This window comes from Pleurodeles waltl, chromosome 2_1 (genome assembly GCF_031143425.1).
Source record: "Pleurodeles waltl isolate 20211129_DDA chromosome 2_1, aPleWal1.hap1.20221129, whole genome shotgun sequence".
NCBI classification, from domain to species: domain Eukaryota; kingdom Metazoa; phylum Chordata; class Amphibia; order Caudata; family Salamandridae; genus Pleurodeles; species Pleurodeles waltl.
In genome coordinates, this window is record NC_090438.1 from 813,044,994 (window position 1) to 813,070,340 (window position 25,347).

Sequence of the window (25,347 nt, forward strand, 5' to 3'; positions counted from 1 at the left end):
TAGCAGCCTTCAGATTGGCCGCAGGGCAGGCTGGGAGCCTGTGCCTGTGGCGAAGGAAGAGGAGCTGCGCGGTGACAAGAAATTCAGGTACTTTTTTTATATTTAATTTTTCTTCACCCCATCCCCCACACCGCGAGCCGCTCCTGCATTTTCTTTTCAAACATGTACCTGTTCTTCTGGTGTCTCGTACAGCTGGCTGTGCAGGGGGAGGAACTCCATGGTCAGCAATTTCAACTCCTCTGCTGAGAAGCTAGGATTCTTGTCTTCTGCTTTGCCAGGCATTGTGGATCCCAGAGGTCGGTAACAGCAGCAAAAGTGAAGGAAGTGTTAGCTGCAGTGTTAAGAGGCATGTGAACTTTTTAAAGACGTTGTATATATGTACACGACGTACACCATTGTCAGTCAAGAGGGACACATCCATTGACTTTCATACATTGCTGTCACACACTTTAAGACTATGGCTGTGTCCCATTGTGGAGTAAAACACCCACTATTTTGTCAATGTCTACCAATGCCTGTCAGATTGCAAATGTACTAATGGCAAGGTCAGGCTTCCACAATTTTAGATTGTGAACCAGTGCATTTTCAAATGTTAAGTGCGTCATCACCACTCAAAATGGTGGATAGTTTGGTTTTTGTTTAAATGAAAACAGTATAATGTAATGCGGTACTGTGGTTACATGCAATAGTGGCGCTTTTTATTTTATACTTCAGTTGATGGAATTTTAGAGAAAAAAATAATGTATAAATATCACATTTTCAATGTGTTATTTACAGGTTATTCCTAAAAAATATCAGACATGTTAAAATTGTTTAAATCATTTTCAGAATCACTTAAAAATGCTGTGGACAGATATGTCACAAAAACATATGTAATCCTACAAAGACATGAGACGTGTAAAGAAATGTTTGCACATATAAAGAGATAATTCTCTTTTTGCTTAAATGCAGAGAGGTGAACCCAGTGAGAGGTAGAAGACAACAGCCTCAAGTGTTTAGACCATTTACAGACCTTGCCACCATGGAAGAATGGGATATTATAAAAAAACATTCAGTTAGACTAGGTAAACTATTCTTGATTTATGTCATTAGCTGGAGGCAGACCTTCTTGCACAGAGACTGAACTGAAGTTTTTGAGATAGCATTAGACTTGTTTTCTGTTGAATGTTCCATTAAGGCAACATGTGCTGCTTAACTTTCTCTAACCACATGTGTAAGTCGACCCGTAGCATACTCATCTCCCTTCACATGTGTGAAATCCTCATCTTGTGGTAACTTTATGAAGCTATTGATGTTTCTCATCATTGTAGAAAGCACTTTTTAGAGCACACCACGTAAAGTTGGTTGTGACATTCCAGCAGATACTGCCACAGTTTACAGGAGTGACCCTGTCACCATAAAATGTAGCACTGCCATGATTTTGACTATTGGTGTTATTGATATGGTATTCATATTGTGAGGTAGGGTGTCTGGCTACCATTGAGTACCTGAATCAATAATACTTTGACTATTGAATCTGATTTTTAGGATTATATCCCATTCTTCCATGGTGTCAAGGTCTGAAACTGTAAAAATACAAATGGCACAGACTATTTAGGTTATGCATGGGTTGTAATTATTTTTAATAATTTGACAAACAATTCTTTCTTACAAATGTATGAAATTAATCCATTAAGGTTTGTAGTTTTTGCTATTATATTTTTACTGTTTTGGAAATGGGAGAAACATTACCTAAATGTAAAACAAATTGACAATAAATCTTTTTGATCATTTGCATTGTTAAAATATTGATGGAAGTAAGATCTAAAAAAGTGAATACCACAAAAAATACAACACCAGTCTTTATTTCACAAACACAAATAAACCTAAAAAGGATGAAAACAAAATAAACAAAGGAAAACAACAAATAAAACCTTCAGTCACGATAAATGGAAAATAGTCCACAGAGTGAATGGGAATCACACACTGCAGGAAATTAGGTTCTGCATCTCTTGTCTGTGGTGGTGGAGGTCTTGCCATCCTGTCCTGGTGGTCCAGATGAAGGTCCCCTCTTGAAGGGGCAGGGACTGAGGTGGCTGCAAGTGTTTCTGCTCCTGTTTGTGGTGGTGGAGGTCTTGTCATCCTCTCCTGGTGGTCTGGATGAACGTACCCTCCTTAAGGGGGAGGGATCCACAGTTGCAGGGACTGCGGTGGTTGCAGGTGTTTCTGCTTTTGGTAGGGCCCCCCTTTCTGTGGCTGAGGAAAGTGAGCGGGCCCAGATGTTGAATGGCCACAGAAAGTGGTAGATGTTGGTAGGAAAGCCCTGCACATATGGTGCTAAACATCAAACAGCACCGCAGTCAGAGAGCTAGTGTTAAAGTTATGCATTTCTACATTGTGCTCCCTTTGCAACTGCTTCATGTCCTGGAGCTCTGTAAGGACATTGCCCATCATGACTTGGGACTGATGCAGGGACCCCAAGATTTGGCCAATGGTGAGCCACAATACAACTAAAGATGGCGGTCATAACTCAGTCAGCTTGATGGAGTACTTAAAACTGGCACCACAGAGGTACGATGGAACTCCCATCAAGATCTAAATCAGGCTCCATGTGTTTATTCCTATACTGCATTCCCCTAATTGGGCTGTGTTGTATTTAGTAACAGTGTATTATTAAAGTAGTTTATTTTACTTAAAAGACTAGAACTGAGCTGGGCAGTGCTTTATTTGGTGGGTGATTCTTGAGTTCAGAGCTCTTTTCTCATATCACCTCCTTGATGATAAGCCTGTGGTTGCTCACCCTCAATGCCTTTAAAGTCAAGTGTGGAATGGTTTGTGCTTAGCCAAGTTTATAGAGCTATAGTAGCATGTATTCCACTGGAAATCTATCTCTACTATCACAGATGGGCCACAGTAGCCCCTATCTGTCCTGTGCCTCCACCTCCTTGTTGGGTTGGACCCCCAACGATTGACTGATGCTGCTTAGCTTCAAGTGCCATTAGAGAGGGAATAGGCCTTTTCACAGGTGAGTAGGGAAGAAAGAAATTATGCTTTGTTTGGTTTAGGAAGAAGCAAGTTGTCCTTCTTCCATGACTGGATCCTGGGTAGACAGCTTCTTAAAGTTTTCATTTTGTGATAGGTTGTTGTTTTTTAGGTACAGCACAGTACCATTGGCAAATTGATGTACAATTATACACAAATCCTTAATTACTATACTCAGCAGCTCCATAAACATGTCAAAGAGGGATGGCTCAAAAACAGAGCTCTGAGAAACCCACATGATAGTATCGCCAATGTAAAGTTGTAGTCTCTATTTTTTCCTGGGATGAAAGTGGAGAACCACCTATGACATGTCATTTGAGGTCTAAGTAATGCTTCATAGTGGTCAATCATATTGAGAGCAGCAGGCAGGTCAATGAAGACTATCAAGCATTCATCACCATTGTTCAGAATGTGATGGGCATCACTGACTATATGTAAGGTGCCCTTTGGGCTAAATATACTTACTGATGACTTGGAAAAAGTTGATTCTTGTTGATGTAAGATATGGGTTGTTCTGTAGCACTGGCAATGGCTTTTTCTATCCTCGGAAGATTTGCAAATGATAGAAGTTAGATAGATTGGAAGGATCTAAGCCAGGTTTTTGGAGCACAGGAGATGCTTGACTTGACTTCAGTAAGAATGGAAATGTCACCGATTTTGCAAGGCATGAATTAGTGGAAGCAGTTGTCGAATAGAAATAATTTATCTTTGATGTTTCTGAGGAAGGCAAGAAGTTTTATAATAGTAAGCAGGTCTGGGTTTGCTGAGATATGTAAATTTGTCCCACATTTATGGGTGTTTCGTAAAAAAAGGGGAAGGGACTGTAGATCAAAGTTACTTTTCATGAGGAGAATTGTATCCGGGAAGTGAGTCAAGGAGTGGTTGCATGTATCTCTGGTGGGTGCTAGCAGGAAATAGTTTTTTGGACTTTACAAGATAATTATATGATAGAAAACAGATCTTGTTGCTTTGCATGAGGAGTCTATTTGCTTTTGGATATGTCAGGTGCTTTAATTTGTTGTAGAATGGCCTTATATACTGTCCTGAATGTTCTTAGTTTCATTAGAGCTTGAATGGATTTGTTTTTACTCCATTCTTTATCCATTTTTCGTACATGACTTTTTGCTTCCCATAGTTGATCACAAAGCCAGGGTTGGGAGGCGTAGGGCAAACATTCTTAAGACCTACTGGGAGGAGCTCATTTACTTTCTGATGTGTCTTTTCAGAAAGGAGACATGTTTAGAGGGAGTGGTAGCTGAGAGACTTATCAAAGTGGACTAGGTGGTGGTTAGACTAGTCAATAGGAATCAATGGGGAGTAGGTAAAGACATTGGAGTCAGCAAGAATCAGGATCTTTTCTTTATTGTGAGTGGAGAACACAATGCTGGTTTAGATTGTGGATTTGAGTCAGGCATTCTATTGCTATGGTGTATCTGCCATTTGGATTTCACCATACAAGAATACGATCTGCTAGGGATGGCTTATGAGGCTGTAGAGTTTGCCTGATATAAGAGGTCAGAGGGAGCATTTCTTTGATGATGAACCCAGGTGATTTTGACTTAAAATCCATTCAGTTTCATTGTGCAGAGTCACCCCTGAACCAAGCCTATTTGTTGCTTTTGACATAAGAATTAACTCAGTCTTTGCAATTTGGTGTTGTGGTTTGCTCTGGATAGGAGAAATGTGCCTGGAGCTTTAGAACTCTGATCAAACAGGCAGCAGCCCGAGAGCTGGCAATTAGTAGCACTATGACCTATACGGATAGCAGAATTTGGAGGGGTTCATATAAAACTTGTCCCGAATTACGGATAATCTGTCATTTTGCAAGTGCAATAGGGTATAATGCAGCTATAATATGGACGCCGTATCTCAGCCATGTTTGTGATGGAGTGTCCCATCAGCCAAACTTTAAGTAAGGCCCTATATTTTTAGAAGCATGCACAAATGATGCCATACTGTTTGAGATTTCTTAATCACAGGATATTTGAGGGAGAACTGGAAGTCAATCCAAAGGATTTTTCACATGTCCAGGTAGTGTAAAATTCCTAAATTTGTTTTTCACTGCTGTGAGGCCTATCTCTCCCACAGGATAACACTGGGATACTTTGGGAATTCCTAGTGTTGGGGCTAGTCCTGACCAAATTATGTGTTTTTATTCACTGGCTCTCCCTGACCCCTCCTAATGGGCAATGGCAGAGGCAAGTCAGATGTGTAAATGTAGGAGGGATATTTACTTAGCAGAATATTTACAGCCATGAGCTGCTATTCTAGCAGACTTACTTATACCCTCAGATGCTAGACCACCCTAGATAGTCTGTGTATTGTCGCGGAAACAATGATGATAAATTGAGGGGTATGTTTGGATTCGATAATCCCTGGCCTACGTTTATACGTTAGAAGTCCAGGAGCCAAGACTGCCTACAGAAAAATATGCTAACCCCTACAAATATGTGTGATTTAACTTTGGAATGTTCTCAAATGCTTTCTTATTTGCCCCTAAAAGATTGTGAATTGAGATGCTAGAGCACAGGTGGTTGTGGGGTGGGGGTGGGAGAATACACTCTGGGGGTGATTCTAAGTCTGGCGGGCGGCGGAGGCCGCCCGCCAGACTTCCCCCTCCAAAATACCGCTCCGCGGTCGAAAGACCGCTGAGGGTATTTTGGGTTTTGAACTGGGCTGGCGGGTGACCGCCAAAAGGCCGCCTGCCAGCCCAGTGCAAAACACCCTTCCCACGAGGACGCCGGCTCAGAATTGAGCCGGCGGAGTGGGAAGGTGCGACGGGTGCAGTGGCACCCGTCGCTTATTTCAGTGTCTGCAAAGCAGACACTGAAATACAAAGTGAGGCCCTCTTATGGGGGCCCCTGCAGTGCCCATGCCATTGGCATGGGCACTGCAGGGGCCCCCAGGGGCCCCACTACACCCCATACCGCCATCCTGTTCCTGGCAGGCAAACCGCCAGGAACAGGATGGCGGTATGGGGTGTCAGAATCCTCCATGGCGGCGCAGCGAGCTGCGCCGCCATGGAGGATTCATTTGGGCAGCGGAAAACCGGCGGGAGACCGCCGGTTTTCCGCATCTTTGGCCGCGGTCAGAATGCCCTGCAGGGCACCGCCAGCCTGTTGGCGGTGCTCCCGCCAACCCTGGCCCCGGCGGTCCATGACCGCCGGGGTCAGAATGACCCCCTCTGTGTCTAACAAACCTGTTTAATAGGGATATTGTTTGTTAATATGGCAATACAAACTATACAAAAAATAGGTTTACCCTATCACTTTTAATAAGTGTTAACTTTTGATTTAGAGCAGATAAGAATGTAAAGTTTCTATGTAAATGAATTGTAATTTAAAACCCTTTTTAATGGTAAAGTCGGATTTAGGTAGCCCTTATCCTGGATCACATGACTTGGTGGAGCTAGCAGTTGGCATTTGTGTATTCCTCCCAGACAGCATCATAAAGGGGCACTGAGTGTGCATAGGATGAGGCATTCTGACAGGATATGTAGGGGCAGAGCTGTCACCTACCACACTTTCACTTCAAAGGAGCTGCCCCAGAATACTCACAATGAACTTCACATTAGTCTGTTGTCATCCCAGACCTCTCGGATAGTGGGCAGAGGAAGGGAATTCCTAAACCAGATGTGGGGGAGGTCTAGAAGTATCTCCCAATTCAAAACTGGCACCAGGTATAAATATTGGACCCCCAGGCCAACTCTTAATAGTACACTACTGGGTCTGTGGACACTGCAGGAGATGGACTGCCCTGCTGCTTGAGGCCTGCCCAGCTGTCTGAGAAGGAAGGCTGGACATGCTTCCTTCATCACAGGCTCTCAGAGAGACTCCGACAGTCAGTTGGCCGATCTCCTGTCTGAGCTATAGGGACACAACAAGCTTAAGAGGGCCCCCTGCAGCTGCCCAGCTAACCACTGTATCTGCAAATAGACCTGTCTGCCTCAGCCGTACAGGCCCCTGGAAGAGTAAGTACCTGATCCCTAAAAGGCATCTCTCTAGGTTCTGGGCCCTTGGCTGGCATCTGAGTGAACTTCTCCGAAGACAAAGGAGAAATCCTGAGGTTTTGGTCTCTTCGTGACCGCAAACAGACCCATTCGCGCAGAGATCTTGCTGCCCTTGCCGACTGCCAAAACAAAGTTTCAGTGAACCTTGACTGTTCACTCTACAGTGACTGCCAACATGAAATCTGCACTTCTCGCTACAGCATCGACAGCCCACTGTGAAAACCAACATAAAGCTCCCACAACAACCATCCACAACGACCAACAGAATATTCACCCTATAGCAACAACCATCCGCAACACTCGTCCTGCTCTTTGCAGTGATGATCATCCATGACAGACTCTGCTCCTTGCAACCTTCTTCACCTCTGGGCTCTTTGAGGCACACTTTGATAAGGTAACTTTTTCAAGAGGACTAACCTGGTTCCTGTGTCTGGCCAACACTACACTGTGGTTGGCCTGAATGTGTACCTTTTACCCGGTCTTGTATGACAGAAGGCCTCAATTGTCGCTTTGTGCTTTCAGGTGCTATATTTACCTAAATCTTTAAAATTGCAGATCTCTGGCCCTATGATTTGGTTTGTTTGCTGTGGCATCAAATAATTTACTACATTTTATTCTCTTTTAATAAATTGTTGTGGCCTTTTTCTTGTGTTTTGCTTTGACTTTATTGCTGTTTGTGTGCTGCATAAATACTGTACAGACTGCTTTTGTGCCAATCTGCCAGAGGGTTAATCACAGGTTAATTTAGTGACTTTTGTGGTTCACCTTGACAAGTATTGTAGTTGCTGCTTGAAAAGCGCTTATACCCCCCACCTCCATCAATACCCCATTTCTCACAATTATAGTAAATCAATAGATTGTCACCTGTCTGAGGACCTTAGAAACATGGTTGAGAGAATCTCAAAGATCCCTCTGAGTCCTTTTCATGAGACTCGGGGAGGTCATCGCCATTAGCAGGCATGACCTAATTACTAGCTGCTTGCCATTTGTCTTAAATCTGGAAGACTGACATATTCCTAGATTCAAAGATGGGGTTAACTGGTGATTTTAATCTATGGCACAATAACCCACAAGATCCACATTATTCATATGCTACTAGATCTTGCATACCCAGAGCTCAGTGGACAAAGAAGAGGCCAACAATTCAAATTCAAACCAGGGTGCTGGAATCCTAGGGTACTTTGAGATGGAGCTGCAAAAAGAGAATTCTTTCACAAGAGTGAGTGGCTTAAATAGAAAGAAGTGACCTCTTTAAAGTAACTGCATTGTAATTGCTTGGGTCTGTAAAAGAGGTTACAAATAAAGGTACAGTGAAATGTAGCCAATATATTGTGACTGTGCTTGCAGACAAAACAGCTTTAATTTCTGAGCTTTCCAAGTGAATATCTTACACTGCAAAGCACAGCCTTTGCTAGGATCGGCTTACAGTCATGACACAATACCAAGGAATAACAAGAATTCACAGACTTTTGAAGAACAGGTGTTCTTTTCACTTAAGTAGAATCTGGGGACATAATTACTGACTCTGCAACAGTCCTCTGGAAGCAAAAGCACTATGATACAGACACAGTTTCATCCAGTTCTTTGGAGGCACAAATCACTATGATACAGACACAGTTTCATCCAGAGACATGTCACCCAGACACTGAGGAGCACACTCAAATATGTGAACAAGCACATCTTTATTTATCCATGACAGTTTAATACAGGCAAATGCACCTTGATACTCATAGACTCGCTTTCAGAAAACATATGTCAGCACACTGCCACTCCCTCAGACACCCTAAATCACACACAGAGAACTAAACAATCACACCGTCACTTCCTCAGTGACAGTTTAGAAAAGATAAAATAATATTCTTAGAGTCACATCCAAGGTCATCTCAGGGCACTGCTAGTAACCCAGATACTGAAGGTTACACTGAGAGATCTGATCACACACATTGTCACTCAGTCAATGAGAGTGCCCTAAAAGCAAAAATACTATAATACAGTCTGGCGCCAACGGACATCTTATCACACTGTTGCTACTCAGACATTGATGGGGGCACTCAGAGACCTGAACAAGAATACCATCAGTAAATTTGTAATAGTTCAGTTGATGCAAAGTTACTTTGACGAAGGGCCTGATTATATGGTGTGGGAGAGGGAACTAATTGAAACAGATTTCCCTCCCTACCAAAATGTAGTCCGTCTGTCTCCCTTAGCCAAACTTGTCCGACCGCTCAATGGAGTAAAGGCCGTAGAAGAATTGGATATATGTCCACCCACACAATTAGGATGGCGGCCATAGCCATTTGTTACTGCCCTCACTGCCAGAAAATCCCTGGTGGTAAGGGACAGTAAAAAACAAATAATCTTCCCCATTTGCTGTGGGAGATTACTCCCATGGGTAGGGGGCATTATCTTTTCTTATTTTGAAAAAAAATCCCACTTTGAAATTTCCTTTTTGAAAACAAAAAAAAGAAAACTGTTTAATACAAGGCTCTGTCATGTTCATGGAGCCCTGCATCAAACTGTAAAAAACACTGACAGGAAACACAGTGACGACAGATCCTGCCAATGCTTTAGAAACTACCCCCGCTTGGTGGTAATTTCTATTTCTGACAGACAGTACCTCAGTCAGGGTAATGGAGTAATTTACTTTACACAGGCAGTCCACCAGGAAATAAATTAGGCACTTAGAGTCACACGCACCTAGCCAAAGATGTGCTTATTGGGGATATTACATGTGTGGGGGTCTCACCATGTGGAGCATGTGGCATAGTGTATGGCTACAAAACAGACCCTGTGTCTAAGTATTACTGCTTATGTACTTAATGCTACATTAGATTATTTTTTTTGTAATGCAAAGACTCTGGTGTTTAGTGCGGAATTGTCACGGAGCTATAGGAAAAGTATTTGGCAGAATAGAAGCAGATGCCAGACATGTTTTAGAAGACTAAATTTTTTAGGAGAAGATTCATTTTGTGCCAAAAATAGTGTGAATTACACAACTGTGATGAGCAACAGGACCTTATGTTCTGCTCATTTGGATTGTTACTGAGTACTCACAGTACATTTTTCCCGCAAACGGTGCTTAATTGTGACACGGAGTAATTTAGAGAATTTGGCATAACAAGCGTAACACAATATTCCTAAAAATATGGTATCATACTTTAAATTTCTCCTGGAAATAGTCACCAAAACCCCACTCAGGTAGACATTCAAGGGGCCACTCAGAGACATGAACAAGCATATCCTCAATGACAGGCAGATGGAGGGAAAGGCAATACAAAATAGTCAGAGTGAGATGCAGGGGCATGTGTTAATAGACTGCCACTCTTCCAGAATCTCAGGCACACACTCAAAGATTTAAACAATCTAAACACCACCGTGCCATGCACCTGAATACGTGTTTGAGGATGGAGATGCAGAGCCAGTGTCAATATGGTGGCCAAGAAGAAACGCTATCCAAACAACTAGCGCAGGAGGATGGGAGTCCCAAGTTGCAATAGTACTCAACATACATCAACTAGTGCATGAGAGTGATTTTCTCAGAGACGATCAAATCAGTTTGTCGCAGGTCGAACAGTATAAAGACCACTGAGACGTTGGTTAGTTAGTGGTAAGTGGTTTATTTTTGTTAAGTTATGCGGGAAGTAAGGTATGTGCCACCAAACCCCAACTGTTATAGTCTTTTCTTTAGTTAGTTGTTCTTCTTCCGTATCTTTTCCCCGGTTCGTGGTTATATGTTCTGGCTTTCTTGTTTTACAGGTGACCCGTCTGCCTCGCTCGCTCGTCGAAGTCCGGATGGATGTCGGAAACAGAAGGGAAAACGCTAAGGTAAGTATGGATTTTTACTTGGGACGTCTCCCCTTTTCCTATCCCTGGACTGGGAGGTGGTACACACGGAAGGAGGGGGTTGGTGCTGGTGAGGAGTGTTTTAGGGAAGTAGTGTAAACACAACTATTGTTTTTAGAGTGGAGAAACAAGTGACACTGGTGAACTAGTTATAGTGCCCTTCCCTCTACCTCCCTTTCCAACCCTCCTCTATGACCCCTCCCCAGTCCCTTTCCCTTCAATCCCCCTTTTTTAGTCCAAATGGACCGTACCTTGTTTAGCCACGACCCTCCAGGGTCGTGGCTGGCTTGGTAGCGTTCCTCCTGTTGGTCTCCTGGTGCCAGGCTCTGGGGTTCTTCTTCTCTCCTTCTCTCCTCCTGCTCCTCATCTGCTTCTCTCCTGGGTTTCTGCTCCTCCTCTCCTCCAGCTCCTCGTCTGCTTCTTTCTCGTTCCGTGGTCCTCCCCACTCCGCCGCTCTCCCTCCTTTTCAGCGCGTCTCCCTCTTCAGGCACTCCAGCCCGGGAAACGGACGTCACTCCCCCTAAACCCACATCTGAGGCATCAGTATAGAGATGGAAAGGTTTTGAAAAATCCGGGCATCGGAGAATTGGATCTTTGGTTAGGAAGGATTTAAGTTGGTCAAAACTGGTGTTCTGTTGATCCGAAAAGGGCACTAGCCTATTAGGATGTGACTTAGACAGAAGGTCCGTGAGAGGGCGGCTAGTGTAGAATAATCAGGTATGAATCTTCTATAGTAGCCTACTAACCCTAGGAAGGATCGTAACTCTTTCTTTGTTGTCGGCTTAGGCGCATTAAATATGGCCTCTACTTTTTTTGTTTGAGGTTTTAAATTCCCTTGACTAATTTTGTAGCCCAAGTATAATATGTCGGGTGTTCCTATGATGCACTTTTTAGGATTAGCCGTTAATCCAGCGGTGACAAATGTGTGGAAAATCTGGTATAAATGTTTTAGATGATCATTCCAGGTTTCACTAAAAATCACTACATCGTCTAGGTAGGCTGCTGCAAAAGACTGGAAGGGATTTAAGAGTTTATCCATTAACCTTTGGAATGTAGCGGGTGCTCCATGGAGACCAAAGGGAAGCACCGTAAACTGATAAAGACCAGACTGGGTGGCAAATGCTGTTTTCTCTTTATCTTCAGTGGCTAAGGGAATCTGCCAATACCCTTTTGTCAAATCTAAGGTAGTCATATATTTGGCTTTTCCTAACTTCTCTAAAACGTCATCAACTCTGGGTATAGGATAGGTGTCAAACATGGAGTTTTCGTTAAGTTTCCTAAAATCAATACAAAATCTAACGGTGCCATCGGGTTTTGGTACCAAAACAACCGGGGAGCACCAGGGACTAGTGGACGGTTCAATCACCCCTTGGTCTAACATTTTCTGTATTTCAGCCTCTATAATCTGCTTTCTCGCCTCAGGTATACGATACGGCCGTAACCGCACAATTTTCTCTGGTATGGTTCTTATTTTATGGGTTATCAAGGTGGTTTTGCCTGGTACTGATGAAAAAAAATCTTGGAAGTGTTCTAGTAAGTGGTATACCTGTTCTTTTTCTGCCTTTGTTAAGGTTTCATTTACTGTGGGTAGATCTTCCCCTTTACTGTTTTCAGTGGGACAGAACTCAATACTTGACTTATTATTGGGACATAGGAATCCCGCTAGTACGCTGGCAGTGTTCGAAGGGTCTGGTTCTTCCCCTTTTTTAAGGAGGTTTATGTGATAAATCTGCGATTTTGGGGGAGTGTGCGATAATTCAACCAGGTAGGTAACCAGAGTTACTGCTCTTACTATCTTATAGGGGCCCTGCCATTTTGCGATTAGTTTTTGTTCTGAGGTTGGACGCATTATCAAAACCTGATCTCCTGGTTGTAACACCCGTAACTTGCTCCCTCGGTCATAATATTGTTTTTGAATGGTTTGAGCTTGTTCCATATTTACTTTGACTGAGTCCCATAGACCTTGTAACTGTGACCTCAAATTGTGAGCATATTCTAGAAGGGGCCTTCCCCCTTCTTCTGCCTCTTCCTCCCATGTTTCGATGGCCATGTCAAGAATAGATCTCGGCTGTCTTCCGAACACCAGCTCAAAAGGGCTATGGCCTGTAGAGGACTGTTCATGTGTTCGGATGGTGTATAATACTAAGGGTAATTTTTGATCCCAGTCCCTCACTGACTCTTCCATTAATTTTTTCAGTAAAGTTTTTATTGTTCGGTTATATCGTTCCACTAGTCCATCCGTCTGTGGATGATATACCGAGGTACGGATTTGAGAGATACCCAAGGTTTTACATACTTGCTTCATAAGAGTGGACATAAAAGGAGTCCCCTGGTCGGTAAGTATTTCATGTGGGAACCCAACTCGGGAAAAAAGATTTATCATTGCCTTGGCCACTGTCTTAGTTGTCATACTTTTTAAAGGAACAGCCTCGGGGTATCGGGTGGCATAGTCAACCATGACTAGGATATAGGTGTACCCCTTTATGGATGGTAATACAGGTCCAATCAGGTCCATTCCTATCCTACTGAAGGGGACGTCTATTATGGGTAGGGGCATTAACGGTGCTTTCTTAGGTCTACCGGGTTCAGTAAGTTGGCATCTGGGACACTGGGAACAATATTTACGTATGTGAGCAAACACTCCCGGCCAATAGAACCGTCTAAGAAGATATTGTTCGGTTTTTTCCCTCCCGTAATGACCTCCCTCGGGTTGACAATGGGCCATCGTTAGGACCTGATTTCTATAATGATCGGGTACCACTAATTGTTGTTTATGTTCTCCTGTACCCGTGGTGGTTATCCGATATAAGAGGTTTTTCTTAATGAGGAAGTAGGGACCCACCTCTTCGGTTTCTTCTTCCCTGGCCGACTTCCATGCATGGGTGAGAGAAGGATCTATTCTTTGTTGTTGGAGAAAACTGACAGGGACTTCATGGGTTTCCGCAATAATGCCGGTGTTTGATCCTGATTTCTCTTTTCCCAAGTAATTCAATTTTTCTATTCGTTTCTCTCTACGGGATAACTTCCTCCTGGTTGTGGGGCTTTCTATACTGCTATCAGAAAAAGGAGCATCTCTCCACCACTCCTGTGTCAGTTTGGGTTGTCGAACATAATCTAGAATTTCTTGGAAATGTTCATAATCGGTTCCAATGATACACTCTTCAATCAGATTGGACATTAGACCCATTGGTAAGACATCTCGGTGTTTTCCCCATTCTACGGTGACGTCATATAAAGGGTATTGTTCCTTATCTCCGTGTATGCAACATATATTCACCCATTGTTCGGTTCCTTTATCAACAATGGGAATTACGTCTTTTTTCACCACTGACTGACTACACCCTGAGTCAATAAGGGCCCATATGGTCTTTCCATTGACTTTCAGAAGCTGTTTAAACTTCTGGTTACCTTTCCCGGTACACAGTACCCGTCGCCTCGTAACTCCGATTTCCATTGGCTCACTACTATCCTGTTTTCTGGGGCACAGTCGGGCAATGTGGCCCCATTCCCCACAGTTGTAACATTGGGGTCCTGCTACCGGGGGAGGGTTAGGAAATCGGTGAGGTACTGTTTCCTCTGAAAAGGTCCGTGGCATATTTTTAGGAGTGGAAGGTCCTGGTTTTAGGCTGGGTCGGGGGGACATATTTCTCACATCCGTGGAGCGATGATAAGCACACGCTAGATCAATTGCCATCTCAGTAGTCACTTTTGGATGCTGACGGATCCAGTGCTTAGTAGTGGTAGGTAAGGACTCTAGATATTGTTCAAGAACAATTGTTTGGATCACTTCCTCCCTACTATTTCCGGAAGCACCCAGCCATTTTATGGCCAAATCTTTTACCCGATAATAAAAGGTTCGGGGATCTTCATTCGGCCCCCATTTGATTTTTCTAAATTTTACCCTATAGTAACCCGTGTCATGTCCCACGCGTTCTAAAATGCTAGTTTTTATCTCTTGGTATGGTGTGGTCCCCCCTGGATTTGCTGATTGATATGCTGCTTGCAAAAGCCCTTTAAGTAAGGGGGCGACGTACTGACCCCATCTATCCTCAGGCCATTTAGCGGATGACGCCACTCTCTCAAAATTAGTAAAAAAGGCTTCGGGGTCTTCTCCGTCTTGATATTTCTGTAACACAGAACTTGGGACATTGGGGTGTACTTTACTACTAGCAATAGTCTCAGTCAATTTTTTCATAGACGTCTCATGGACCAATTGATTGTTCGCAAGAATGGTTGCCTGACTTTTCAAAGCTGACTGCAACGCTTCCCTGTCTTCTTTGGCTTTTCGCTGGTGAGCCTCCCACACCAGCTGGAGATGACGTTGGCCCTCGGCCAATTGCTTTATCATATCCTCCAACGAGGGTTGGTCACTCATTGTTATACTGTTCGATTACTGCGTGGAGGCCACACAGGTTTTGATCCCACTTCTGACACCACTGTCGCAGGTCGAACAGTATAAAGACCACTGAGACGTTGGTTAGTTAGTGGTAAGTGGTTTATTTTTGTTAAGTTATGCGGGAAGTAAGGTATGTGCCACCAAACCCCAACTGTTATAGTCTTTTCTTTAGTTAGTTGTTCTTCTTCCGTATCTTTTCCCCGGTTCGTGGTTATATGTTCTGGCTTTCTTGTTTTACAGGTGACCCGTCTGCCTCGCTCGCTCGTCGAAGTCCGGATGGATGTCGGAAACAGAAGGGAAAACGCTAAGGCAAGTATGGATTTTTACTTGGGACGTCTCCCCTTTTCCTATCCCTGGACTGGGAGGTGGTACACACGGAAGGAGGGGGTTGGTGCTGGTGAGGAGTGTTTTAGGGAAGTAGTGTAAACACAACTATTGTTTTTAGAGTGGAGAAACAAGTGACACTGGTGAACTAGTTATAGTGCCCTTCCCTCTACCTCCCTTTCCAACCCTCCTCTATGACCCCTCCTCAGTCCCTTTCCCTTCAATTCCCCTTTTTTAGTCCAAATGGACTGTACCTTGTTTAGCCACGACCCTCCAGGGTCGTGGCTGGCTTGGTAGCGTTCCTCCTGTTGGTCTCCTGGTGCCAGGCTCTGGGGTTCTTCTTCTCTCCTTCTCTCCTCCTGCTCCTCATCTGCTTCTCTCCTGGGTTTCTGCTCCTCCTCTCCTCCAGCTCCTCGTCTGCTTCTTTCTCGTTCCGTGGTCCTCCCCACTCCGCCGCTCTCCCTCCTTTTCAGCGCGTCTCCCTCTTCAGGCACTCCAGCCCGGGAAACGGACGTCGTTTCCCGGGCAACGCCGTCCTGCCTGCCGCTCTCGGACCGCATCTCCCCGGCAACGGGAAGACGCGGAAATGACGTATCGGCCTCGGCCGATACATCATTCATCCCGCTCGTAGCCGGGATCGCCCGGCTACACAGTTATTTCTTGGTTAATAGTTGTCCCTCTCCAGAAAAATTATATAAATCTATATCAGTCTTTAACCCTTTAGCTGCTGTACCTTTTCCCCCTAGTGCTGAGCCCTTTTGTGGCTATTTGGGGTAGTTTGCGCTTAGGCCCCCATACCTTTTTGTCCACATAAGCTATCCACACCAAAATGGCGTCCTTTTTACCAATATTCTGGGGATTCTAAAGGTACCCAGAGTTTGTGATTCCCCTTGGTGGAGACTGAGAAATTAGCCAGAATTTGGCAAAAAAAAATCGGGGGGAGAGAAAAGGGAAAAAAGTGCTGCAGAAGAAAGCATCTGTTTTTTTCCCTGCAAACAGAATAAGTGAAGGAATTGTGTTGCTAAAATTACCATCTTCCCATCTTTCAGGAACAGGCAGACTTGAATCAGAAAACCAAATTGTTCAACACAGTTTTGGCATTTTACTGGGACATACCCCATTTTTACTATATTTTGTGCTTTTAGCCTCCCTCCAGTTAGTGACAGAAATGGGTGTGAAACCAATGGTGGATCCCGGACAGCTAAACATTGCTGAAAAGTAGACAACATTCTGAATTCAGCAAGAGATCCTTCAAGGTTCTGGGAAAACTAATAGTTGAAATTTAAAAAGAAATGGAAACTGAGTTTAAAAAAACAGCCATTTATGTCTACGTTTTCTTCTGTAACTATTTCCATCTATGGCAGATTTGTGAAAGCAGTATACTGTTAAGCCTGCTGGAACCTTCTGGTTGCGAGGATAGGGGTTATAGGTTCATTAAGAACCCCAGGTGGCCAGAGCCAATAAATGAGCTCCACCTTGAAATGGGTTTTTATTGTATACCGGGTATACAGCAATTCATTTGGTAAAATATAAAGAGTGAAAATTAGGTATGAAGGAAACCTATGTATTTCCAAAAAGGGCACAACATACAGAGTTTAGAAACAGTGGTTATTTGCACATCTATGAATTCGGGGGTACTCTTACTAGCATGTGAATTTCAGGGCATTTCTGAAAACAACTTCTTTCTTACACACTGTCTTACATTTGGAAGGCACAATTGTAGAGAAAAACAATTGGCAATAACAGTTGTTCTTCTAATTTGTGTTCCTCCAATTCGGCTGATAAAAATTGTACCTCACTTGTGTGGGTAGCCCTATTGGCAGCGACAGGAAACGCTTCAAAACATAATGTGGACTCGTAACATTTTTCCACTGAAAACTGACTTGATTTTGGCAAAATGCCTAGCTGTGGATTTTGGCCCCTCGTTTAGCCAGCACCTAGGAAAACCTAGCAAATTAATACATTTTTTAAAACTAAACACCTAGGGCAATCCACCAGATTCTGTCACCCAGAATCCTTTGCAAATGTCGAAATTAGTCTAAAAAACATTTTCCTCACATTTCAGTGATGCAAAGTTCTGGAATTTGAGAGGAGCCACAAACTTCGTTCCACCCAGCATTCCCCCAAGACTCCCGCTAACCTGATACAAATGGTACCTCACTTATGTGGGTTGGCCTAGTGCCCGCGACAGGAAACACTCCAAAACACAATGTGGACACATCAAATTTTTTCAATGAAAACAGATGCGTCTTTTGCAAAGTGCCTAGCTGCGGATTTTGGTCTATAGCTCACCTGGCACCTAGGGAAACCTAGAAAACCTATACATTTTTTAAAACTAGTCACCTTGGGAATCCAGAATGGGGTGGCTTGTGGGGCTCTCACCAGGTTTTGTGACCCAGAATCCTTTGCAAACCTCAAAATGTGTCTAAAAAACACATGTTCCTCATATTTCAGCAATGCAAAGTTCTGGAATCTGAGGGGACCCACAAACTTCCTCAATCCAGCATTCCCCTACGTCTCCTGATAAAAATGTTACCTCACTTGAGTGGGAATGCCAAGTCCCAAAACATATTGTGGTGATAATGATAATCAAGGTGAGTGTACTAATTAGTCCTGTGATCGGGAACCATTTAGAGAAATCTATCAAAACCCAGACATTTCTGAAAAGTAGTCATCAAAGGGAGTCCAGGAAGGTATTGCTTGTGAGGATTCCCTAAAGATTCTTTCCCCAGAATGCCCTGCATAGGTAAAACACTGAATAAATGCACTATTTTTCGATCATTTCTGTGATGTAAACTACAGGAATATGCAGGGCTCCACAATATGCTTACCACCCAGCATTCCCCAGCTTGTCCCAATAAAAACGCTATCCTACAGGTGTGCCTGGGTTTAGTGCCCTGACAGGAATGGATCACACAACGGTCAATGGTAGTCCTTACATGAGAGCTACTGTTTACCCTGGAGTGATCCATTCCTGACGCAGGCACTAGGCACAGGCAAACAGGTGGTGTAGTGTTTTTGTCCGAGCAAGTGGGAAAATGGTGGGTGGTAGGAAATTTGTGGATCGCTGCTGCCCTATGTGAAGATGGGGGTTCCTTTATACCGTGCGAGTCACCCAGTATATATACTTGTATGTATATCCTTATCCTTACAAGTCTTGCTCACGGTTACTGAGTCCTTCTAGTACTTTCTTTAAATAGTGAAAGTCCAATTAAGAATTGTTCTGGTGTTGAATTGATAAGGACATATAGGCCCTCATTACAACCCTGGCAGTCAGTGTTAAAGCGGCGGTAATACCGCCAACAGGCCGTCAGTAAAAAAAATGGGATCATGACCACGAGGGAAACCGCCAACACATACAGCCATTTTAACACCCTGACCGCCACGGTAGTAGCAACAAACACCGCAGCGGTAACCGCCAACAGACAGGCGGAAGTCATTGTACCGCCCATCCCATCACAACCCACCCATCCGCCAGCTTTTCCGGGGCGGTACCAACGCCATCAAAAGCACGGCGGAAACAGTACCCAGAAGAGGAACCACTCACCTCTCGACATTCAATGAAGAACCAGGATGCCATGGAGCCCGAGCTGCAGGTCCTCCCCATGCTGGTCTATCTCCTCATCTACCAGGAGAACGAGCAGCGGCGGCGACGACCACGGTGAGTTCTGCACCTAGTGCACAGGGGAGGGGGGTGAAGAGAGCTACACACAAACACACAATATGCAATACCCCCAACCTCATCCACAACACCATACACACAAACACATGCATCAACATTACATTTACACCCCGTAACCCCCTGGAAGAACGCAAGGACAAAAGGTATAGAGTTAAATCAGTGATATTTTGGAAATAGTCAGATATACGTAATAATTTTAAAAACAGTATTTACAAAAATATACAATATGTACATAAGGCGGTATATTGTCAGCTCAAAATGTCCATGGGCCACTAGGCCAAAACTCATAGGCCAAGCCCACACTTGACTCCTGCCTCAATATGGAGAGAACACTGCCGGGGCATCAAGTCAAAAACACACAGGCACCTCAGGGTGAAGGGGAAGTGGGGCACCTCAGCCGGAAGATGGAATAACACCACTGCTCCTGGAGGGGGCTCCATGCCCACAGCAATGTCCTGGGGAGTGCAAGGCCGTAGAGTCTCAAGTGGGTGGTTTGCCCACTGCTTGGTCCTGGGGAGTGCAAAGCCAGTCTCTCTAGTGGGTGGTTTGCCCACTGCTTGGTCCTGGGGAGTGCAAAGCCACAGTCTCTCTAGTGGGTGGTTTGCCCACTGCTTGGTCGTGGGGAGTGCAAGGCCACAGTCTATCAAGCTGGTGGTTTGCCCACTGCTTGGTCCTGGGGAGTACCAGGCCACAGTCTCTCAAGTGGATGGCTTCTCCACTGTTTCTGGAGGATGCCTTGTGCCCAGTGTGCTTCATCCTGCCAAGGATAGGGTGAGTGGATGCCTTTCTCCACTGGTTCTGGAGGGGGCTTTGTGCCCAGTGCACTTCATCCTGCCAAGGATAGGGGGGTGAGTGGATGCCTTTCTCCACTGGTTCTGGAGGGGGCTTTGTGCCCAGTGTGCTTTATCCTGCCAAGCATAGGGTGAGTGGATGCCTTTCTCCACTGGTTCTGGAGGGGGGTTTTGTGCCCAGTGTGCTTCATCCTGCCAAGGATAGGGTGAGTGGATGCCTTTCTCCACTGGTTCTGGAGGGGGCTTTGTGCCCAGTGATGCAACACATGGGGTGTGACAGTCCATAGTACCTCACCTGGGTGTCTGAGGCACGAGATTTGCAGGGAACAGGTTGCATGATAGACCGTTGGAGGCAGAGCTAGGGGGTCATTCTAACCCTGGCGGTCCAAGACCGCCAGGGCTAAAATGACGGGGGCACCGCCAACAGGCTGGCGGTGCCCCACTGGGCATTCTGACCGCGGCGGTTTGACCGCGGTCAGAAGTGGAAAACCGGCGGTCTCCCACCGGTTTTCCGCTGCCCATTTGAATCCTCCATGGCGGCGCAGCTCGCTGCGCCGCCATGGGGATTCTGACAGCCCATACCGCCATCCTGTTCCTGGCGGTTCGCCCGCCAGGAACACGATGGTGGTATGGGTTGTCGTGGGGCCCCTGGGGGCCCCACAAAGAATTTCACTGTCTGCATTGCAGACAGTGAAATTCGCGACGGGTGCCACTGCACCCGTCGCACCTTCCCACTCCGCCGGCTCCATTCGGAGCCGGCGTCCTCGTGGGAAGGTAGTTTTGCACTGGGCTGGCGGGCGGCCTTTTGGTGGTCGCCCGCCAGCCCAGTGCAAAACCCAGAATACCCTCAGCGGTCTTCCGACCGCGGAGCGGTATTTTGGAGGGGGAAGTCTGGCGGGCGGCCTCCGCCGCCCGCCAGACTTAGAATCACCCCCCTAGACTCCATCCGGTGGCGGATATGGCTGCAAACTGGTGGTAGTGCGGTGATGGTGGGGGTCCTGCCAGTGGTGGAGGGAAGCTCCAGCCCTTTTCCTGCAGCATCGGACGGCTGCCCACTGGGGCTGCTGCTGCTGACAGTAGTGGTGCTTGCGGTGGTGCAGGTGGCGGTGCTTGCAGCGGGGCTGCTTGTGGTGCTGCCCGCGGTGTAGGTTGCGGTGCTGGCGGTTGTGCTGGTAGCCACCAGGCCTTCACCTGCAGCCTTGGATGGCTGAAAAGCCTTGGCTGGTGTTTTATGCCCCTTCTTCACCTTGGCAGATGGTGGTGTGACCTTGGGTCTGGCAGCTGGAGTCTTTGAGGTGGCCTTGCTGGGTGGTTGCGGCTCCTTCCCCTTGCTGGATGCTGTCCCCCTCTTCACCTTGCCAGGTGGCGGAATGGCTTTGGCCTTGGCAGGGGTTGGTGGCACACTGGCTGGGCTGACAGGTGACCCCTTTGAGCCTCTGATAGCTGCAGGAACCACAGCAGACGTCGACTTAGTGGCTGAGGTGGGTTCTGGCCACCCTGGCCAGAGGGCAAGGAAGGGGGGTAGGGAACAGGTCAATGTTTGCCAGGAAAAGCTTTTTAGGGACACTGGGGCGGGAAGAGTGAGAGGGTTTGGGAGTGGAGGAAGAGGGAGTGGTTGAAGGAGGTGTCTGTCTGCTGAGTTTGGGTGCAGGTGCATGGGCTGGATGCTGTTGTGTGGTGGACGGCTGTTGGGTGGGTGGGTACTTGCGTTTGTGCACTTTGGGAGGAGGGACAACAGACACACTGGGAGAGGACACAGGGGACGTGTGCATGGATGTGGGGGTGGTGACTGCCAGTGAGGGGTGTGTTGTGATGGGCGTGCTGGTGATGGAGGTAGTGGATGAGGATGTAGTGCATGCAGGTGTGAGTGGAGATGCTACTGGGAGGTGGGTGGATGACGAGGAGGAGGGGGAACAGTGGAGGCAGTGGATATTGGTTGTGTCTGCATTGGGGATGGTGCTTGTGTGAGTGCCTGTGAGATGAAGTGAGGTGCTTGTGTTTGCCTGAGCCACTTTTGTGTGTTGATTTGGTTGAATGCTGGTCTGAAGGTGTGCTTGGGATAGGCTGGGGTTGAGGCTATTGGGACTGGGTAGAGGAAGTTGGAGGGGGGAGGCTGGAGACAGGGACAATGGCTGCCATCAGAGCAGAGGCCAGATCCTCAAAATGCTCTCTGTTTGGCCGCCACACCAGAATGAATGCCCTCCAGGTATGCATTTGTATGTTGCAAATGCCTCTGAACACCCTGGATGGCATTCAGAATGGTCGCCTGCCCAACAGTGAGGGGCCTCAGAAGGTCAAAAGCCTCCTCAGTGAGGGCAGCAGGGCTGACTGGGGCAGGGCCTGAGGTGCCTGGGGCAAAGGAGATACCCACCCTCCTGGGTGAGCAGGCACGGGAAACATGATGAAGGGGTGCTGGGAGGGCGGTGCTAGTTGGAGGGGTGGCAGCAGTACCTGTTGTTGGGGTAGGCACAGATGTGTCTGCCACTGCCAGGGAGCTTCCATCGGAGGAGGAGTTGCTGTCTGTTGTGCCCCCTCCTGTCCCCATCGTGGTGCTCCCCTCGCCCTTCGTCCCACTGGTGCCATCACTGTCAGTGGATTCGGCCTCCAGGCCCATGTGGGATGCAGCTCCCTCCTTCGCCGGTGCCTCTGCTCCTCCGCCAGATGATGCTAATGCACACAAGGACAGGGTAACAAAACAAAAAGGGGTGAGAGAGACAGAGGATACACTTGGTCAATGCCAGAAACACCATTACCGTTGGTGTTCACAACACACAGGGAGCAGCCCTAGGCACTATCAGTTACTAAGATAGTCACCAGCCCATGGGGTACAATGCCTAACGCCATTAGCTGCTCACCTGAAACCCACAGGACCCTGCCCAGTAGTAGATTCCCACTAACACTAATGGGGTTGGAGTGCCTCAGAGCCTGCCCAACAAGGGACCTACCCTGCCATGTTCACCCTGGCCTAGGTGCACCCACAGCCCACATCCCCCACCCAGGTAAACCTTAACACGTGCACAGTCATGATTCTGAATCTGTGCTCACCCCCTTGTGGCTTCTGTGTTGCCTTCAAGCGCCCATCCAGCTCCGGATAGGCCACCACCAGGATGCGAAACCTCAGGGGGGTCAGGGTACGACGGGCACCACTTCCTCGTTGGGAGGCCAGCCCCAGCTGGGCCTCTGCCATCTTCCTTGCCCAGCGGCGCAGGTCCTCCTACCGTTTGCGGCAGTGGGTGCTCCGCCTGTCAAAGACACCCAGGCTCTGCACCTTCTTGGCGATGGCACGCCAAATACCCTTTTTCTGATGGGCCCTGACCTGTATGGTAAAGACAGCATAAAAGGGAATTAGTTAACCGTCCAGACCATCACACTCATGGCCCACCAGATCCCTCCCATCCCCTGACGCACATACATTGACCACCATACATGCAGCACTCTGGCCAGGACGCCTCAGCCCCCCCCACAAGTGGCTTACACAAACAGCAATCCATACATTCATGGCCCACGCATCATGCTCACAGTGTACTCACCTCTTTGTCTGGAGGACCGTTGAGTAACGTGTACTGGGGTAGGACCCCATCATCCACCAGTTTCTCCAACTCCTCCGCTGTGAAGGCAGGGGCCCTTTCCCAAGACACATGAGCCATTGTCACTTCCAGACTCAGGTCACAGCAGCACTTTCAGTGTAGGTCCTCTCCTGTTGAAGGTCGGGTAGCAAGTGAGTAAATAGATATAAAATGGCAGTCACGCCGTGGCGGTGCATACTGTCACGGCCGGCATACATCGCCATTGGCTCCTGGAACCTATAGGGCCCAATGTTAACCAATGCGAAGTTGCGCAGCGGATGTTGACCGCCTACTGCAACGGCGCACAACGCCAGCGAAATTACCTCATTTCCACTTGTCGCTCCTCACAGGTCAGGCAGCTGCCATTTCAGGGGGGCACAGGTCATGGCACCTAACTGCATTACAGCAGACACTGGCACAGCAACTGACTCTCGGAATCACATACAGGTTCTGTAAAGGAAAAGATGCCACATTATTTCAATTGATGTGTGAATATGACCCTCTGCTCACCGTTTTCCTCCATAGGCTTCAACCGCTGAGGATGAATATAAGATGGCGACATCCTCCGGTGTACAGACCCCTGGTGGACCTTGTAACAATGGAGGACAGACACATTCTACTAACATACAGACTTGATCGGGCCACAATCCAAGAATGAAGTGCCCAATTGGAGCCAGACCTGATGTCAGCTATTTGCCAGCCCACAGGTATCCCCCCTCTATTGCGGGTCCTGTCAGAGCATCATTGCCTGGCAAGTGGTTCCTTCCAAACAACAGTGGCCACGGCATCAGGGATGTCTCAGCCAATGTTCTCCAACGTGTTGAGCAGAGTGTTGTCAGCCCTGCTGAAACACATGAGCAGCTACATCGTATTCCCCCAGGTGGAGGATTCGGCCACAGTGAAAGCTGACATTTCTGCCCTGGGACATATCCCCAACATCATTGGTGCCATTGATGGTACACATGTGGCATTTGTCCCCCTCCAGAGAAATGAACAAGTGTTCAGGAATAGAAAAAGCTATCACTCTATGAATGTGCAGATGGTGTGTTTTGCGGACCAGTACATCTCCCATGTGAATGCCAAGTATCGTGGCTCTGTGCATGATGCATTTATCTTGAGGAATAGCAGGAACCCATATGTGATGGGCCATCTCCAGAAGCACCCGGTGTGGCTAAGAGGTGAGCTCAAAGTCCCAACCCAGTATAAGTTGGTGTCTGTGTATGGTGTTGTCCATAAAGGGGAGTGTGTGTCTAACAGGTATCCCTCGATATTTGCAGGTGACTCAGGTTACCCCAACCTCTCATGGCTACTGACACCAGTGAGGAATGCCATGACAAGGGCAGAGGACCGTTACAATGAGGCACATGGGCGAACAAGGAGGATAATTAAAAGAACCTTTGGCCTCCTGAAGGCCAGGTTCTGGTGCCTCCTTCTACCAGGTGGATCCCTGTACTACTCACCCAAGAAGGTGTGCCAGATCATCGTTGCATGTTGCATGTTGCACAACCTGGCCTTGAGACGCCAGGTGCCTTTTCTGCAGGAGGATGAGCCTGGAGATGGTCTTGTAGCAGCAGTGGAGCCTGTGGACAGTGAGGAAGAGGAGGCAGAGGAAGAAGGTGTGGACAACAGAAGTAATATAATAGAGCAGCACTTCCAGTGACACACAGGTAAGACACTGTAACTTCACTTTACATTTCAGTTTTCTGTTGGACATT